Below are 14,833 nucleotides of genomic sequence, written 5' to 3'. Positions count from 1 at the left end.
CATCTATTTGGTATAATTTAAAACCACAATATGCAGCATAAGCTAAGAGAAGTTTTATGGCTTCCATTCGGGCAATAGGGGCAAAGGATTCTGATAGGGTGATAGATGCTCTAAACAAAAAACAGGGAAATGATATGTATATTGAATAGAGTAATTACGCCAGAAGTACAAGTTTAGAGTTCAAAAATAACTAAGAACAATCAGAAAGAAATCAAGCTCATCAGTGATTGAGCTCTAAGAACCGAAACAAGATAGAGTTCTTCAGTATAACAGTAACTATGTCAAATTGAAGAAAATAGAAAAAATCAGAATTCGCTGAATCAGATTGCAGCAGTAGGGAGAATCCATAACCTGAGATATGGAAGTGGGAATCAGCACAGGGAAGGGAAGATAACAGAATAGGAAAATAGAAGGAAAATTCTATGTAGCAGCTGAATGAGAGTGACCAAAGAAAGAGGGTTGAGAGAGAAGAAAGAAGAAAATACCATAATACGCCTAGTGCTTGAAATCCCTCAACAGCCTACTATTTGACCTCTTTCTCACGCTTCTTCTGAGGCCCTGAATTTGAGGATCTGCTGCCATCTGTCCCGAGTTAGTTGCAACCTCTTTTGCTGACGTTGCAAGCCTCTCACTTCCTTCCTTGCATTTAGCTATACTCGTATCATTACTCTCCCCTTCAAGACCAACCTTGTCCTCAAGGTTGAATTCTGGAAATAACTTGATGAATTGGGCAGTATCCTCCCAAGAGTTATCTGTCAAACCATCATGGCCCCATTGTACCAAGATTTGAGACATAACTTGATCACCCCTTTTAATTGAACGAGTCTGCAGTATTTTGCAAGGTTCTAAAATTGGCCCTGCATCTGTAGTAGTTAACGGTAGAGGAAAATATGGTGAGGTTCCTTCACTCCGAAATGGTTTTAAGGCAGAAATATGAAACACATTATGAATACGTGCTTCCGGTGGCAACTCCAAACGGTATGCCACATCACTCAACTTCTTTGCTATAGGGAATGGGCCAAAATATCTTAAGCCAATCTTCTGATGCTTTCTCAAAGCCACTGACTGCTGACGATAGGGCTGCAGCTTAACCAGCACTAAATCTCCTTCACTAAATTCATAATGTCTTCTACTCTTGTCAGCAACCTGCTTCATATACTGCTGTGATCTTTCCAAATTAAACTTTAATTTGTCCAGCAGTTGATCACGGTCCTCCAACAGCTCTTGTAGGGAAGAATCATCTTGAGCTGAAAACTCATAGCGAGCTAACATAGGAGGTTCTCGGCCATACAATGCCTTAAATGGAGTCATTTTGATGCTGCTGTGCCAAGAAGTATTATACCAATATTCTGCCCATGGAAGAAGAGTAACCCAACGCTTTGGATTATCAGAACAAAAGCAACATAGATACATCTCCAATGTCCTATTACATACCTCACTCTGCCCATCCGTTTGTGGATGATAAGCAGAACTCATTGCTAATGTGGTTCCTTGACTTCGAAATAGGTGCTGCCAGAATTTGCTAATGAAAACCCGATCTCGATCAGAAACAATAGAACTTGGAAAACCATGAAACTTAACCACATTGTTGATGAATATATCTGCCACTGATTTGCTATTGAAATCATGTTTTAAAGGGAGAAAATGAGCGTATTTGGTTAGTCTATCAACAACCATCATAATTACTGAATTCCCTGCTGCCAGTGGTAATGCAGTGATAAAATCCATTGCAATATCCTCCCAAACCTGTGAGGGAACTGGTAATGGCTTGAGTAACCCCGCCGTGGCCTTGGTGTCCACCTTAGCTTGCTGACAAACACAACAGTTTAGAACATAATGCTGTCTCGCTGCATGTTGGGCCAATAGTAGATTGCACAAATTCGCTCCACGGTCTTTGCTATGCCAGCATGACCTCCAATAACACTATCATGGTACTCATGCAAAATTTTAGGTATCAAAGAGCTAGTTGTAGGTATCACTAATCTGTTCCTCCACAAAAGAAGGTCATTATGGACTGAGTAATTTAAATCCCCCAAAGTGTGATTACTACACTTTTCTATCAGTACTTGAAGATCAGGATTTTGAGCTAAATCCTCTTTCAACTACCTCAGCCAATCAGCTCGTGGTGCAGACCAAGCCCCAAGAAAACTCCTCAAAAGGGCATCTGCAGCCACATTCTCAACACCAGATTTGTAGTGAATCTCGAAGTCATATCCCAATAGCTTGTGCATCCATTTGTGTTGTTCTGGAGTGTGTAGGTCCTGCTCAAGCAGCGCCTTAAGGCTTTGATGATCTGTACGCAATACAAATTTCTTTCCTAGTAAATAATGTCGAAATTTCGCCAACGCTTCAGTGATGGCATAAAATTCCCGAACATAAGCTGACTGTTTCTGCAGAGTTGGGGGAAGCTTCTTGGAAAAGAATGCTATTGGATGTTTTTGCAGCAATAGAACTGCACCTATTCCCGAACCCGAAGCATCAGTTTCAACCTCAAATGGTAAATCAAAATTGGGCAATTGCAGCACAGGTTTTGAGCATATAGCCTTTTGAAGTTGAGTGAAAGCCTTAGAAGCTTCTGTACTCCATACAAAAGCATCCTTCTTTAGCAGATCTGTTAAAGGAGAAGCCAAGGAAGCGTAGCCTTTAATGAATCTTCTGTAGTATCCAGTAAGGCCAAGGAACCCTCTAAGCTGTTTAACATTGGTGGGCTGTGGCCAATCCATAATAGCCTGCACTTTAGCCGTTTCCATATGTACTCTACCTCCCCTTATCGTATGTCCCAAGTAATCCACTTCGGATGAACCAAAAATACACTTGGATAGTTTGGCAAAGAGAGACTCCTGTTGCAACAACTTTAAGACCACTTCCAAGTGCTCAAGATGCTTAGTAAAGCCATCACTATAGATTAGTATATCATCAAAGAAGACAAGCACGAATTTTCGAAGGTAAGGCTTAAACACCTCGTTCATTAAGCTCTGAAATGTAGCAGGAGCATTGGTGAGGCCGAATGGCATAACCAACCATTCATATAATCCTTGATGAGTCCGAAAAGCAGTCTTGAATCTATCATCAGGGTTGACTAGTATTTGGTGATAGCCAGAACGCAAATCCAATTTGGAAAAGATATTAGCCCCAAATAATTCATCTAAGAGTTCATCGACAGTAGGAATTGGAAATCCATCCTTTACAGTGATGGCATTTAAAGCTCTATAGTCTGTGCAAAATCTCCACGTGCCATCCTTTTTCTTAACCAAGAGAATTAGTGAGAGAACGGACTCTTACTAGGTTGTATTATACCCTCCTGTAGCATCTCATTCACCATTGATTCTATCTGAGACTTCAAATGATGAGGGTAACGGTAAGGGCGAGCCTTCACTGGTTCAGCACCCTTAATTAAAGGAATTGCATGATCTTGTGACCTCTGAGGGGGTAAACCCGAAGGCACATTGAATACACCCGTATATTGCTGAAGCAATTTGCCCAAAGCTGGGTTAAGTGAATCGGGTAATTGCAATAGTGGAGTTGCAGGCACCGTCGAATGTTGGACCTCCAACGTAAACATCTCAGCTAGTGCATCAGTAGAGAGCATTCGTCTAATATGATGGAACTGAGCCTGTGACGAAGGAGCTGTTTTGTACCCTTGAATTGTGATAAATTTTCCATCATGCATAAACCTCAAAAAGGAAGAATCATAGTCAGCAATGTGAGCTTTAAGAGATTCTAACCAATTGGATCCAATGACCAACTCACCCCCTACAACATGAAGAACAAAGATCTCAGGGATGCTAATAGTATTGCTCGATATAGTGATGTCCAAACTGGGAATCACACCTTCCACTGGCAGAATTTGAAAATTACCAACCATGACCTTAATACCAGGAGCAGGTTCAATTGGTAAGTTCAGAAACTTGGCAATACGGGGTTGGATAAAGCAATCCGAGCTCCCCCCATCCAATAACGTGTGCACCTCATGTCCATTAATAACAGCAGTGAATCTGATCATAGCATGTCCCCTAGTGCCATGCATGGCATTGTAAGAGAGATGATGGGCAGCAACCTGCTGTTCTAAAGCCTACAAAGTAAGATCAACATTAGTGTCATCTGTATTTTCAGGGTCAGCATCAATAGAATCATCAAATTCAAGGTGAAGTTGCAGGTATTGTTTATTGGCGCAGCAATGAGTAGCTGAAAATTTCTCATCACACCAATAACACAAACTCTTATCCCTCTTGTTCTGTATCTCAGCAGGGGAAAGCCTCTGAACCGAGTTCTTCGATGGAGGTAAAGCTGAGCAAGGCGCAGGAGTAGGAAGAAGAGGCGGAAGAGGACTCTTCGGTAGACTGCGATTCTGCTGGGAACCCGAGTAAGAAGGATTCACCGAGCGAGGTTGGGACGTAGTATAGGTGGTTCTTGGAATCAAAGCAAACTTCTCCTCCTGCATTCTAGCCAAAGTCAAGGCGCGCATCAACGAAGGAGGGCACTGAGCCTTCACCTCTCTGCGAATATCAGCGCGTAACCCACCAATAAAACAATCCTTCAAAGCCTCAGGAGGTTCAATATGAGATCGATTAGCCAAGGCAACAAAAGCAGCATAATATTCACCTATAGTACCTTGCTGCTGCAATTTGAAAAGGAGTTCTCTAGGCGAGTCGAAAAGAGAAGGGCCAAACTCCAATTCGATTGCTCTCTTCAACTGTGTCCAAGAACGAAACTGGGCCGATCGTTGAGACATTTGAAACCACGGAATCGTAGGCCCGACCATATGGATTGCAGCAATCCCAATTTGTTCATCGTCTGGCACTTTGAAAAACTCAAAGTATTGATCCATGGAGAATATCCACCCCAAAGCATCTGAGCCATCAAACTTGGGCAAATCAAACTTCACTCGGCTATGCTGAGCCAATCGATTCCCATTATCCACCCCCTTACCAGAGTTCGAACCATGGGAGAAACCCCTCGATGGAGAGCGAGATCGAGATTGTTCCTACATGATTTGTGTCAACGAGGATTGAATGGCGTCAAACTTCAAGCTCGTAGCCTCTGTGGCTCTCGCACGTTTAGCACGAGTCTCATCTGAAACCTCCTCGATGCGCTGACCCAAGCGTTTCAGCTCCGCCTCCAAAGTTTTGAGCCTCGTGTTTTCTGCCATGGCACGATGAAAGCACCAAATGATAGGGTGATAGATGCTCTAAACAAAAAACAGGGAAATGATATGTATATTGAATAGAGTAATTACGCCAGAAGTACAAGTTTAGAGTTCAAAAATAACTAAGAACAATCAGAAAGAAATCAAGCTCATCAGTGATTGAGCTCTAAGAACCGAAACAAGATAGAGTTCTTCAGTATGACAGTAACTATGTCAAATTGAAGAAAATAGAAAAAATCAGAATTCGCCAAATCAGATTGCAGCAGTAGAGAGAATCCATAACCTGAGATATGGAAGTGGGAATCAGCACAGGGAAGGGAAGATAATAGAATAGGAAAATAGAAGGGAAAATTCTATGTAGCAGCTGAATGAGAGTGACCAAAGAAAGAGAGTTGAGAGAGAAGAAAGAAGAAAATACCACAATACGCCTAGTGCTTGAAATCCCTCAACAGCCTGCTATTTGACCTCTTTCTCACGCTTCTTCTGAGGCCTTGAATTTGAGGATCTGCTGCCATCTGTCCCGAGTTAGTTGCAGCCTCTTTTGCTGATGTTGCAAGCCTCTCACTTCCTTCCTTACATTCAGCTATACTCGTATCAGATTCATCAAAGTCTATTCCTTCTTCTTGGTCATATCCTTGTGCCACTAGTCTTGCCTTGTTTCTTGCAATGCTACCATCTTCTCCCAACTTGTTCCGAAATATCCACTTGGTGCCGGTCACTTTCTTTCCACTTGGCCTTGGAACCAAGGTCGATACTTGGTTCTTTTCAAACTCAAGAAACTCATCCTCCATAGCTTTAACCCAAGAAGGGTCACTAAGTGCTTCCTTGACGTTTTGATGCTCTATTTGTGAAAGAAGGGCAATGTTTGTTCCTTCATTTGCCTTTCTAGTGGAAGACCTTGTTTGCACTCCATGAGAGACGTCCCCAATGACAAATTCCTCAGGATAATTCTTCAAGAATCTCCACTCACGAGGTCTGGTGGACTTGGAGGTAGATTCAGTCACCAAGGGATTCTGGGCACTGTTGGCTGCAGGATTTCCTTCAGATTCATGAGACAAAATGGAATTGTCTCTTGAATTTTTAGCATTTGCTGTTTCTGGTTCAGCTTGTCTAGAATTTTCTTTTCCATGATTTTGAGCAGCTTCATCCTCCTTTTGAGCTTGATTTCCTACATCACAATCTTCCAAAATACTTTGTACCAAGTTAGTATCACAAAATGTAACATGTATGGACTCTTCAATAATTCTAGCATCTTGATGATAAACCCTATATGCTTTACTAGTTGTGGAATATCCTACAAACAAACACGCATAAGCCTTTGGATCAAATTTTCCCAAGTTTTCTTTGTTATTTAAAACAAAACATTTGCATCCAAAGATGTGCAAGTAATCTAAGTTTGGTGGGTAGCCTTTCCAAAGTTCATAAGGGGTTTTCTTCAAAAATTTCCTTATGATTGTTCTATTTAAAATGTGGCAAGCTGTGTTAACTGCTTCAGCCCAAAGGAATTTTGGAACATTACTCTCACAAAGCAGAGCTCTTGTCATCTCTTGTATGCTTCTATTTCTTCTTTCCACAACACCATTTTGTTGTGGTGTTCTTGGACAAGGGAAGTTGTGAGATATTCCAAATTCCTCACAAAAGGATTCAAACAAATTATTTTCAAATTCAGTTCCATGATCACTTCTTATAGAAGAGATTTTCAAATCCTTTTCATTTCGAATTTTCTTGCAAAAAGGTTCAAAGGCCGAAAAGGCTTCATTTTTGTGTGCAAGAAATAAAACCCAACCAAACCTAGTAAAGTCATCCACAATTACTAAACCATAATGTTTACCACCTAGGCTTTGAGTTCTTGTTGGACCAAATAAATCAATGTGTAGCAACTCAAGTGGTCTTTTAGTAGAGATGTCTTCCTTTGGTTTAAAAGAACTTTTTGTTTGTTTTCCCATTTGGCAAGCATCACAAGTGATGTCTTTGTCAAATTTTATCAAAGGGAGACCTCTTACTAATTCTTTCTTTACAAGTTTGTTTATTTGAAACATACTTGCATGGCCCAATCTCTTGTGCCATAACCACTTTTCAGATTCTTTAGAGTGAAGACAAGCTACATTTTGATCCTTTAGTTCATCAAGAGTAAGTCCATACATATTATTGAAACGCTTGGCAACAAACATCACTTCATTTGTCTTTTCATTAACAACATAACATTCTAGCCTTTTGAAAACAACTAAATATCCTAAATCACACAGCTGACTTATACTCAAAAGATTGTGCTTTAAACCACATACCAAAAGCACATCATCAATGAAAGTAGATTGCTCATTACCTACTTTTCCAACAGCAATGATTTTACCTTTACCATCATCTCCAAAGGTCACAAAACCTCCATCATACTTATTTAGTTTGATGAAGTAGGTTGACCTTCCAGTCATGTGCCTTGAACATGCACTATCCATGTACCACATGTCCTTTTTGTTCTTGGATGCTAGGCAAATCTACATGATGAGTTTCAAGTAGCCTTAGGTATCCAAATTAATTTGGATCCTTTGAAGTTAATCTATCTTGGTTGCCCAAGTGCATTGAAATCACAAACAATATTGTAAACTTTGTTTCCAACAACTCTTTTTTCAATGAAGCGTTGTGCATATGAGTGACCAAATTTCTTGCAATTAACACAATGATTTTCTGATGTGTGCCGCTGAAATTGAGGTGAGTTATATTGCTTGAAATGATTAAATGGTTGGAATTTTCTGGTTTTTGGAGGAGATGCATTTCTTTTGACAAACTGATTTTTGTTATAATTATTCCTCTTTGCAAAAATGTTTTTACCAGAATTTTTTTGAATATTTTTACCTTTCGAAAATGAGGTTTTGTTGTAAAATATTGGTTTCTTGAAAGCATCCTCATTTTTTGAAATGTAACCCAAACCTGGCCGGTTTGGACTCGGACCAGTTCTTGGTGAAGGCTTAGTTTCACTTGTGTTTGCTTCATCAAATTTTTCTTCACAAGTTGAAACATATCCGATACCTGATTTGCTTGGTATGGATTTGGTATTTGATGAAGAAGTCACAAATTTTATAGAGGAAGTATTAGAAACTGCATCTTCCTTGGCTATGTAGCCTAAACCAGATTTTTCAAACAATGGTCTTTGACTTGCAAGTAATTTGTCCAAGTTTTTGGAACCTTGAGCAAATTTTGCTAAGTCACCATTCAGCCTTTTAATCTTATCATTTAATCTTTCATTTTCAGCAATTAACTCATGAGAAGGATCCACAATGTCTTTCCTTTTAATTTTTCAAGTTCAGATTTTAGAAATCTGTTTTCTTCAATGATGTCCAATGCACATTCAGTTTCCTTCACTTTTTCTTTTAAAAAATTATTTTCAGCTCTTAACACATGTCTTTTAGATCTGCATTCATTGTATTTATCAAGCAGTTTTGATGTGTTTAAAGTGAGATCATCAATAATAGCATGCAAGTCCTCAATGGTCAAATCATAATAGTTTACCTCATCAAGATTGTTGTTTCCAGCCATGAAGCAGTCTTTGTCATCTCCTTCAGATACTTCTTCTTCATTTGAGTCATTCTCATGATCCTCCCAAGCTGCCATGAGTACTCTCTTCCTTTCTTTCTTCCCTTTGTCATCCTTTTTGAGCTTTGGATAATTTAGCTTGAAGTGTCCAGCCTCCTTGCAGTGATGGCACGTCACTTTGCTTAAGTCGATCTTGTGCTCCTTTGAACTTGAACCTTTGTATTTGCCCTTGTTCTTCATCATTCTTCTAAATCTCCTAGCAAAAAACAAAAGTTCGTCATCTGAAATACCATCACTAGACTCACTCTCTTTCGATTCTATTTGTGACTTGAGGGCTATTCCCTTTTTCTTTGAGTCTGTGTTTGTGTGTGTGGCTTCATAGGCAAGGAGTTTTCCTCTCAGCTCATCATAGGTTATGGGACTTATGTTGTTACTCTCGGTTAGGACAGTGGCAGTGTTTTCCCATTCTTTTGTGAGGCTTCTAAGGAGTTTTCTCACCAAGGTTTGTTCTGCATAGTTTGTACCCATAACATCAAGGTCGTTGATTATGATTGAGAATCTCTCAAACGCTTCATCAATGCTTTCTCCATCCTTCATGCTAAACATTTCGTACTCTTTTCGCAGCATATCAATCCTCGTTTCTTTTACTTGTTTGGTGCCATCGTGTGTAACCTGGAGTTTTTCCCAGATTTCTTTGGCTATCTTGCATCTAGACACCTTCCGGTACTCTTCAAAACTGATAGCACAGTAAAGAAGGTTGATTGCTTTAGCATTCAGCTCTATCTTCTTCTTATCATCTTTATTCCATTCAGCTTCTTCTTTTGGAGTCACCACTCCATCAGCACTTGTTTTTGTTGGGATCTTTGGACCGCTTACAACGATCTTCCATATGTTGTAGTCAATGGATTGGATGAAGATCCTTATCCTTTCTTTCCAGTAGGAATAGTTCTTCCCGTTGAAGAAAGGTGGCCGGTTATTTGACTGGCCTTCAGTGAGGGTGTAAGCAACTGTAGTTGTGCCCAAGTTGTTTGCCATTGGATCTTTGCTCCAAGTGGTTAAGCTTGATTCTTGAGACCTTAGCTCCTGATACCAATGAAGGTTGTGGTAGGCTTAGAGAAGGGGGGTTGAATCTATGCCTTCTTTTTAAGTTGCTGTTATTACCCTTTTAAAACAGATTTGCAATTCTGATTCTATTTGAACTCAGCAGCCGAAATTTATGAGACAATTTATTTTTGTCTCATGATTATTAGAAAACAGAACACAGCAGAGAAGAGAAAAGCTAACACCAGCAAGTATCCTGATTCGGTTGCCTTGAGTTATGCAACCTACATCCAGTCTCCTCCACAACTATGGAAAAATTTCACTATAGTTAACAGTATTACATATACCAATAACACAGGATTGACCCAATCCTTTCACACTCAAGTTCTAACCTAACTTGACATTGGCTATCCTAATACCTAACTATTCACTCTTAGTGCTAACCCAACTAAGAAAGGGATACCTTACAGGTACAAGATACAAGACATAGACATACCTAAAGAAATCTGAAAATAACTCTAGGCTTTTCTCTCAAGTGTTTCACTCAGCCTTTTTCCACTCATGGCTTTTACTTGAGCTTTCTCACAATGCCTTTTCTCACAAGAAATTACAGAAAGATAAACATAGAAAAGTACATTACAATCAGTAAAACATGAAGGAGATTGACTTCATCAACAGCCTCTTTGCTATGTTAAAAACCAGCTTTGCAAACCTCTGATTTAGTTCTTCAGTATTGGCCGAATGCTTCTTTGATAGAGAGCATTATCCAAGTAGAGGAACTTCACAGGGAATACTTCACAGAACACAACTCTCAAACTCTGGTTTTCTCTCCTTAGTTCTGAATGAGCAGGAAGTCTTCTTTTATTCTCCTTGCATGTTGCTGGGATCTTCTCCCAAGGTCAACTTCTTGAGCTGTGTGCTTCACCAACTCACCTTTCACTTTCTTCCATTTACCTCCAAAAATGGAATGCTGGAACAGACCTTTTTTTGCTTGACCGAAAGCCTTAGATCAGCAAAGATACAAGTTTCAAAGGTAAACTTGAATCTAAACCATTGATGATGTGCTTTGGCTCCAAGAAACTTTGTGAACCCTTGATTTACGGCAACAGTGATCAAAGGCTTCTTTCTTCATTAACCAGAAATGGGTATCAGCAAGTACTTTGGGGTACCAATAATGAAAAGATCTTTCTAATTTGTCTAAGATCTGATTTTGCCCTAGCTTCTGATTTCTTTCTTCTCTTGTAGCTAACCCCTATCTTAGCCATTGAAAACCAACTTGGTCCCCAAGATACACTTGTGATCGTGGATGCACAGCAGTGTAGAACAGAGAACACTTTTTTCATTTATCCAAAAATGGTAAAACAGAAGATTTGAGATGAAGTGAAGAAAGTAAGTTGCATGCAAATGGAAATAAATCACCTTTTAATTTCTGACTTAGTTTGATGTGGGTGATTAGACATTTGCTTTCTGAATAAGCTTTCTCTTTCTTTTTTTTTTTGTTGAAATGAGTAGGAACGACGAAGCTCTCTTTCTTGTGTTTTGTTACTGACCAAAGCAATAAGAGAGAGTGAAGACTTCAATCTTGTATGAGAAACTTGGTGGGATCAACTTGGGTGAGCAACTCGGGCTTGGATTGGCTTTCTTCATTCATGCAACCCGTTTGCTTTCTATTCATCACCTTTGGGCTTCTATTATTTTTTGACCCAGTAGAATAGATTCAGCTTGCTTGAGTTGGGCTGTTGTTGATTAGTAGCCTTCTAACTTTGTTTTAATTTTCATCCAATTGGGCTGCTCTATTATATTTATTTTTGGCCTGCAACATATCATCATCAATAATCAACACTAATTATTTACTTTGCTTAATAAAATAATGTTTGTCATCACTAATTAATTTAGTTAATTTCATAACTCAACACACCCTCATTATTATTTTTGTTATTATTATTACACTTATTATTATTATTATTATTATTATTATTATTATTATTATTATTATTATTATTATTATTATTATTATACGAATTTTTTAATTTAATTTTCTGAAAAATATGATTGGATATTTTTACTGTTATTTATTTATTATTATTATTATTATTATTATATGTCACCCTTATTATTATTTTTGTTATTATTATTATTATTATTATTATTATTATTATTATTATTATTATTATTATTATACAAATTTTTTAATTTAATTTTCAAAAAAATATGATTGAATCTTATTATTATTATTATATGTCACCTTTATTATTATTATTGTTATTATTATTACGCTTATTATTATTATTCTCATCATCATTGATATTCTTATTATTATTATACGAACAAAAATAATTTAATTTTTTAAATCAATATATTAATATTTTTATGTCTTTGAAGCTTTTCTAAAATTTTCTTTCTTATATTTTTAATCTTAGCTTTCCTAAAATTTATGCATATAAGAAGGTAAAAGACGAAGTTGTAAAGGGCTTGAATAATATTATTGGATAATGGATAATAATTAAACCTAGATTTTCTATTTGGATGGATTGTGGGTATGACCCATGTGACAAATTCCAAAAATATAAAAGCTATTCATTAATTTGTTCAAAAAAAAAAACTGTCATTATAAGATTGGTCCAACTAAACTATGTTAGGACCAGTCTGCAAATATATTTAATTTTAAGTTAAAATTAGTATTTCTAACAAGTTTAGTATAAATACAATTTAAACCATTCATTTGGAATATTTTTGCATGGTCTTTTAGGATTATCCTTTCTCCGCCAAGACATTCTCTAACTTCATTCAATTTGTCTTATGGCTGGTTCTACTATAGGAAAGAATAATGTGGTCCACTAAGGACCTAGGAGGTTTTATAAAATAAAAAAGTTATAAGGGTTGATTTATAAATATTAAATTAGTTCAAAAGCTGTGTTTTAAGAAAGTGTTTAGAAATAAATTTGCTGATGATTTAGATTATCAATGTAAACACTGAAAACGGGCAAAACAATGTCGTAAGAAGAGCCATATACGATCGAACAAGAAAAAGAGCAGTTGTAGAGAGAAATTGCTTTGACTGGGCTACAAGGAAGGAGTATCTTCGGCCACTTGATCAGACGGATTAGAGTCGAATCTCAACACACTCATATCAACATCTCTCTGTTGCGTCTTTCATCCACCAGATCCAGAGATTCAGATCCACAAGATTAGTGCAGTTTTTTGCTGTATGAATGTTTGAGTTAGGAATTGGGAAAGCCTATAACGACAACCCTTAATCTTTAATGAGTGCTCTATATTTCACCATGCTAATTTTCTTTCTTTCGTTGGAGCAAACAGACGTGTCTGGGTTGTTTTTCACGGTTTTAGTGGTTTGTAAAGTGAATTTTGTGTTGAAATGTGATAATGTGTTGAGGTGTTGTGCATTTCTTTGGTTCAGGGAGGCTTACCCTTTCGAAGCAGTGCAAGCTGAGATCTTTTGAGCGTACTTTACAATATTGATAAGTGGTAACTAAGAGTTTTGTTACACTCTCCTGCTTCTGTAAAAAAAATTAAGAAAAAAATAGAGAATGGTCTATGCAAAATATTGGCTTGAGAAAAAAAAATTATTTGTTTATTTATTTATATACTCATTATTATTTGCAGGTTTTATAAGATGAATTGAATTGTTCAAAATGTTAATAATAGGCTAGGATTTGATGAGATTGAACGGATAAGGAAATAAATGAAATAATTGAACTTGAGTGAAATAGTGTTGTTCAAATTTAAACAATGAAATGGGAAAAATAATTTTATATGACTAACTCCTATGAGATTTGAAACACACAGTCTTTGATTCGCTGTCTTTTTATTTCTGTGATTCTTTTATTAGTCTTTATGTTTTTTTTTTCTAATGTTTTCGCTATTTTTAAACTTAAGTTCAATTTCTAAATATCTTCGTTGAGATAAATACTACTTCTGACTTAAATTTTATACATTTATTATTACTTTGTGATACATTCTATTATCATAAATTCACAACCACGAGTATAAATTCACTTTTATTGTTGAGGGGGACTTTTTTGTTACGAATCTTTCGGTTTATTTTGTGAAATGGGAGAATAGGAATTGAGGGATGAAAAGGAAAAATTGCGAGTAAGTTAATGATGAAAGGGGGAAGAAGAAAGGAATTGTACTTTTTGTTATAAGTGAAAATTCTTCCGGGCGGATATATTTTATTTGTATAAAGAGAGTTGGTTAAATACCATTTTAAAAAACTTTGTCCTAACTTAATTTTGTATTTTTGTTTGGCAAAGTTTTAAAAATAATAATTTCAAGAATGTTTCATATTCATAATGATGATGAGGTAAGGGCATTGTTCATGCTGCTCTCCAACTCAAGCAATTATTACACTTATATTTTAGAGTAATTACCCAAATCAGTCCCCGAGGATTTTAGAATCGGACATTTTAGTCCCCAAGGAAAATTAATACACATATTAATCCCCAAGGTTTTACTCCAGCACACAAATCAGTCCCTAGTTCATTTTCCGGCAGTGTAATTATCCAGATCAGTCCCCAAAGATTTTAAAAACGGACATCTTAGTCCCCAAAAAAAACTAATGTACAAATCAATCCCTAACGTTTCTCTTTGTTAGACATAATAGTCCCCCGTCCAAAAATAAAATAAAATAAAATAATAATTATTATTAATTGCTCAATAATATTGTACTATATTTTTTATATTTTTTAGACAAAAATAATGATAAATTTATTCATTAAATTCTTATATATATATATATATATATATATATATATAGTGTCACTCAATAATAATAATAATAATAATAATAATAATAATAATAATAATAATAATAAAATTATTAGAGATTATTTTACAAGAAATTTAAAGTTAAAATCATTTGATATTTTTGTATTTAATATAATCAAAAGATGTCCTAGGTAAAAAAAAAAATATATATTTGTATTAAAAAATATGTATTAAAAGAAAATATTTTAATTTAGATTTATATTAAATACATATTTTTTTAATACAAATATTTTTTTAAAAATATTACATCTTTTGATTATATTAAATATAAAAATATCAAATAGTTTTAACCTTGAATTTCTTGTAAAATAATCTCTAATAATTTTATTG

This window comes from Arachis stenosperma, chromosome 3 (assembly GCF_014773155.1).
Source record: "Arachis stenosperma cultivar V10309 chromosome 3, arast.V10309.gnm1.PFL2, whole genome shotgun sequence".
NCBI lineage: Eukaryota > Viridiplantae > Streptophyta > Magnoliopsida > Fabales > Fabaceae > Arachis > Arachis stenosperma.
The sequence above is the reverse complement of the archived record's forward strand: the minus strand, read 5'-3'. Positions refer to the sequence as shown.